The sequence below is a fragment of the Amblyomma mixtum genome, chromosome 3, assembly GCF_055824585.1.
Source record: "Amblyomma mixtum isolate Tamu chromosome 3, ASM5582458v1, whole genome shotgun sequence".
Classification (NCBI taxonomy): Eukaryota; Metazoa; Arthropoda; class Arachnida; order Ixodida; family Ixodidae; genus Amblyomma; species Amblyomma mixtum.
This window is the reverse complement of record NC_143014.1, coordinates 124,447,068-124,452,560: the sequence shown is the minus strand read 5'-3', so window position 1 is coordinate 124,452,560 and position 5,493 is coordinate 124,447,068. Positions and strand designations below refer to the sequence as shown.

At 46.1% G+C, this 5,493-nt stretch overlaps 1 pseudogene; it reads right to left on the bottom strand.

Annotated features, from left to right (window-relative positions):
- Positions 1-2,204: 2,204 nt before the first annotated feature.
- LOC149351724 (uncharacterized) lies at positions 2,205-3,058 on the bottom strand (annotated as a pseudogene).
- Between the last annotated feature and the right edge of the window lie 2,435 nt (positions 3,059-5,493).

Sequence of the window (5,493 nt, the reverse complement as noted above, 5' to 3'; positions counted from 1 at the left end):
TCATCTGCAAAAAGGTTAATTGATGAACATATGCTAATAGGCAAGTCGTTGACACATATTAGGAAAAGCAAAGGCCCTAACACAGAGCCTTGTGGTACGCCTGATTCGACTGGCGAAGTGAAGGAGCAAGTGTTATTTACTGTGACAAATTATGAACGATCAGTAAGAAAATAATGCAACCATGCAAGAATGTTAGTATCAAGGTTAAGTTTGCTTAGTTTGAAAAAAAGCAGTTGATGTGAAACCTTGTCAAACGCTTTGGACAAATCTAGGAATATACAATCCACAATGGAACCCGAGTCAAGGATGGAATTCAGATCATGCGTAAACGATAAGAGTTGTGTTTCACAGGAAAATGACTTACGAAATCCATGCTGATAATCTGTAAAAAAGGCATTTGACTGTAGGAATGATGCCAGATGAGAGTAAATTACATGCTCCATGATTTTGCATGGAATGCTCGTTAGAGAAATGGGTCTATAATTAAGCGGTGAATGTCTATCTCCAGACTTGTGCAAGGGAATCAATCACCTTCCCGACCTTCCTATCGCCAGGAATGCAGGCTGTGTCAAGAGATTGCTGGAAAAGATGAGAAAGAATTATAGCGCTGTATAGTTTAGTCCTGATCAGAAACTTTGAATTGATGTTATCAACCCCACATGATGAAGAAATTTTTTGTTTTTCTATCATTTTTTCCACGCCAGCAATATCAAAGATAATAGGGTCCATTGGCAAAAAGTCAGCATCGGGATATGTGTGTGGTACAGAACAAACATTTTTTGAAAAAGCAGAGACAAATACAGAGTTTAGAACATTCGCGCACTCATCAGGCCGGATAAGTGCGTCGGCTGAGTCCTTAAGGGCGATAGCAGTATCGTCTCTTTAGTTAACGATGTTCCAGAATTGCCTAGGGTTACTAATTAAAAGAGATGGTAATGTAGTATTGAAAAATGAATCCTTGGCGAGCTTGAGTGCTTTTTTGTATTCGGTAGCTGCGGCCTGATAAGTATTCCAACGATCTTGAGAACCGGTTAGTTTTGCCTTTCGAAAGATACGTTTTTTCTTGTTACTGAGCATTTTCAACGTTTGACTGAACCATGGCGATTGCCGGTTACATGCGATAACTATGCGCGGAACATATTTATCGATGAGCGATGAAACTTTTTCTGCAAACAAATTTCAGTTGGCGTCCACGGAGCGGTCATGAAAGCTGGGTAAGTAATCGTCTAAAAAAACAGACAGTTCACGGTTAACGGCATCAAAATCAGCATTTTTGTAGTCCCGGATATATTTCTTGTAGTTGCTCTGGTGAGGCACGGTGTAGGTTAAAGAAAAATGAAGCAGTAAGTGATCACTTAACCCTTGTAGATACGATATGGGCTGCAAAAGATCAGGTGAAGTGGTGAGCACTAAATCTAAGATGTTAGAAGTAGCAGACGCAATTCGAGTTGCCTGCATTACAAGCTGCGACAAGTTGAAATCACTGCACAAATTCAAAAATTTGTCAGCTTCACTAGAAAAAGGATTACAATAGGAACGCACATTAGACCACACAACATTGGGAAAATTAAAGTCTCCTAGTAAAATGAAAGGATTATTCGGGTACCGCAGTGTAACCATATGAATGACGTCATGAAGGTCGTCAGAAAAGGTGGGTGAACTGGAGGGAGGACGATAGCAAACACCTACTATTAATTTCCTAGAGCACGTGCGAACTTCAACTAGCACAAGTTCTAAGGCGTTTGTGAAGTGAATAGGAAATGACAGAAAAGTATCAGAGACGGCTATAAGTACGCCTCCGCCGCACCTAGCACCCCTGTCGCGCCGATAAACGTTGTAGCGTTTTTTGCAGTCGAACAATTCACTGCTATCAACCGTCGCAGACAACCAAGTTTCAGTAAGACATATTATGTCGGCGTCACAAGCATCGATAGAAGAGCAAAGATCGTCGCGTTTTGGAACTACGCTTCGAATATTTGTGAATAAGAACGAAAGTGGGTTAATGACCGGTAACTTTAATTCGCTGCCCCTCGCGTAGCGTTAATCAGTGGTAGATGGGGAAGCCTTAGACTGTTCCTGGACGGAATCGGAGCATTTCCAATAAACTTAAATGTATTTTCCAATAAACTTCAGTTGTTAGTCCAGTCGTTGTGGTGTGTACACTCTTCTTGTCCGTCGTCTTGTGTGACTGGTTTTTTCTCCGTTTACAATGTACCAACTGGCCCGCATTTCAACCCTTCGGAGCATTCAGCCAGGGGCGTGAAGGTGTTACGAATTTCATCCACACAATCATCAGAAGGATTACAGGTGTAACACTTTTTACCTATGTACAACTTGTTGAAGCGAAGTTTGAAGGTTAAGGCTTGAGATTTGCCAAATTATACCAGTTTTTTCCTAGCAAGACGTGTAGCAGGAGAATAGTCTTCACTGACCGAAATTTTTTCATCTTTCAACTTGGAACTATTGAGGAGCACTTGCTGTTTGACCTTTGAAGATGAGAATTTGGCAATAATTGGTCTGCACTTATGCGACGTATACCTGCCGAGCCGGTGGGCTCACTCGATCAAAATTTCTGAAGGTGGGATTTTCAAACAGGATGAAAGGACATTGACCAATTTTCTTCCGACTGGGCCCAGGATTCTGATTCGGTGTCGGCTAGGCCGTAGAATAGAAGATTGTCTCGCCGTTGTCTGTCTTCCAGCTCAGCCTGCTTACAGTGCAGTACATTGTTTTCACCTATAAGCTGGTCAATCGACTGGCGAAGACGCTCCACCTCTTTCGCGACACTGTCAAAGACGCCAGTTTTGTGCTCAACCTCCGTTAGTCTGTCGTCTATCTCGCATAGATTTTCCTTAAATTCCTCCTGGGTTTTTTTAACTTCACGAACTGACTGAATTAAATACATCTGATTCTTTTCCATTTTTTCAGTTCGAGTGTTGATAGTTCGTAGCATGGCAAACATATCGTCAATTTGCTGGGACAGCAAAACGGGCAAGCGGTCCTGCACCTGGGCTTTCTTGTTAGACCCAGGGTTGAGCTCCACATCCCCGGACAACATTAGCAGTTGAGTTGTAACATCAAGACAATTACAAAACAAGAAAGCAAAACTCCCGGGCGTGGGAACAGCAACAGGCACACATTATTCGATTTCTTAGCGTACATAGAGGTAACAGGACAAACCTGGACGAGGAAGCGGAGCGGATTAGTAAGCCTCATCGTTGTGCTGTTCTCACGCCCACTAAGGGCGCCGGGGTTCCTCCAGCTCTTCATATAGGCAGCAGAAGATGATGTTGCCGTCGATCCGGATCCTTGGTGTTGTTGAGGCACAACCGTAAAAATGTGTCCGTCGGGCGGCCAAGCGGATCCTCGTGCGTCGTCGAAATGATGCGGTAACTTGCTTGCGTCACTGGCAGATGAAGACAGCGATACGGCGCTGAGGTGAGCCCATGCCCTAACCTGGACGAGGAAGCGGAGCGGATTAGTAAGCCTCATCGTTGTGCTGTTCTCACGCCCACTGTCTGTCTCTCCCTCCGTCTCTCCCTCTTCGCCTTCGTGGCATTTATTCTTCCTTTGCATCACTCGTGAGTTACGTCACATCGCTCGCGCGTAGCTGCGCGCCTCTGAATCAACGCGCCAGCCTCGGCGACCGTAGTGGCTTAACGGTTGCACCTCTGTATCCACCGCTCCTGCGTCTTGACTTCCACAGCTTCGCAAGCAGCCCGGTGCCAAGGACCCGCAGACCGCCGCGTCGCTCCTGACCACCAGGTTTCCTATGCTGGCCGAGATGGAAGCAAGGCTCAAGTCTCCAGATGAAGGTGTCGCCTCCAGTGTGTCACCCAAAGAGGTAAGCCGTGTTGCCATCCAACGACCATCGGCAATCTTATTATGGACCCGGAAGTCCCTGTTTGTAGCCAGCTGCATGTTTAGTTGCGGGAGACGAGGACCGGAAGCAGTCGAGACTGTCCCTTCTTGAGTGCCTATTGTGTGCCGTCCCTCAGCAACAATCTATGGTTCATGTTGTTTGAACATCGACCAGACTGGGTTTCACTTTGGTGAAAGGGTAGTTGAGATCAGTACCCAACCCAGTCAGGTGGACGCTCCATTTTTCTGCTCATTCACGAGAGCTCGGCCTAATTAGCAGAACACCATTAGGCGTTGCGGCATTGACGGAAATGGACAAAGGCGAAAGCCTGTATATATCCGACAAGCGTAGACTTGTCGGTATCGAATATATCAGTGAGCAATGAGCCAGCTGCCCTCCATAAGCACCACCAACCTTCCCTCCAACGTAGTTAGGAGGCTGCCCACCCACACATAACCTCCTTCGACCCACCACCGCGCACGACTTCCACCCTCCAGAAGCGCCGACCTGCTCCGTCCTAGTTGAGCAATGAGCCAGCTGCCCTCCATAAGCACCACCAACCTTCCCTCCAACGTAGTTAGGAGGCTGCCCACCCACACATGACCTCCTTCGACCCACCACCGCGCACGACTTCCACCCTCCAGAAGCGCCGACCTGCTCCGTCCTAGTTCACCCTTCAGGAGAATACTGCTGCTAGAATAAAACCATTCTTTAGAGTAAAGTCACCAAAGTAATATTCGGTGGTGAATCCAACTGCGCACATTTCTCGCATCTGCTTTCGTGCTGCCAATTTTTCTTTTAATGGCAAAACACTGCACGCTCACTTCACTGAAAATGTAACTATACCTTGTGCCCAGAGGCGTACGGTGAAGCACAACCTTACTAACAATAGGGATTGGGAGGAGCCTTTATCAGTGACAAGGATTTTTCGGTAAGGGTCGGAAGGAGCAACAAATTTTATTTTCCGAAAGTCCGAAGCTTTGAGAGTCATTAGTTATCTATCAGCGAACGTATTCTTTTGTATCAGTGAGAGAGCGAAAAAAAATGTAGACAATCGACGTTTGGCGACTGAGTGCACCAAGGTGTCCTCATCACTCCTACGAAATTAAGCACCATGCAAAAAGAGTGAAACGGCAATTTCGCATACTGTTTTATGGCTCTCGGAAAGTGTATTCCAGTCTTTCTGCGTGTCCCCTCCTTTTAACGCCTGTTCAGAACAAAATATTACACAAACACAGAAAGTACGCTTGACCCAACTACACGCCGCTTCATGAAAATCGCCACACGTGCTCTTTTCTGTACGCAGTTCGAATATTAACCGAATGTTTCGCAGCAATATGAAAAGGCCTAGCGGGATCCACAGGGTGTTTGGCACAGTTAAATAAGCCACAAATTGGTGCTAGCCGCTTAGGGTCATCCAGCGGTGGGCACTGTGCCAGGAGAAACCTCAACTCTAGCGAAGAGTTGCGGCAACTTTCTGCAGCTCTGGCAGCTCTAGAGTTCCGTCTGATTTTATGACTTCAGTTTACGTATCCACGGTTGTGGGCACATTTCCTGGTTTTCCTAACCACTTCTGGTCTGTCCTGCTTTCAGCTTGCCTAAGCACCTTTGTGTCGAGAGTGGGCTTAAAT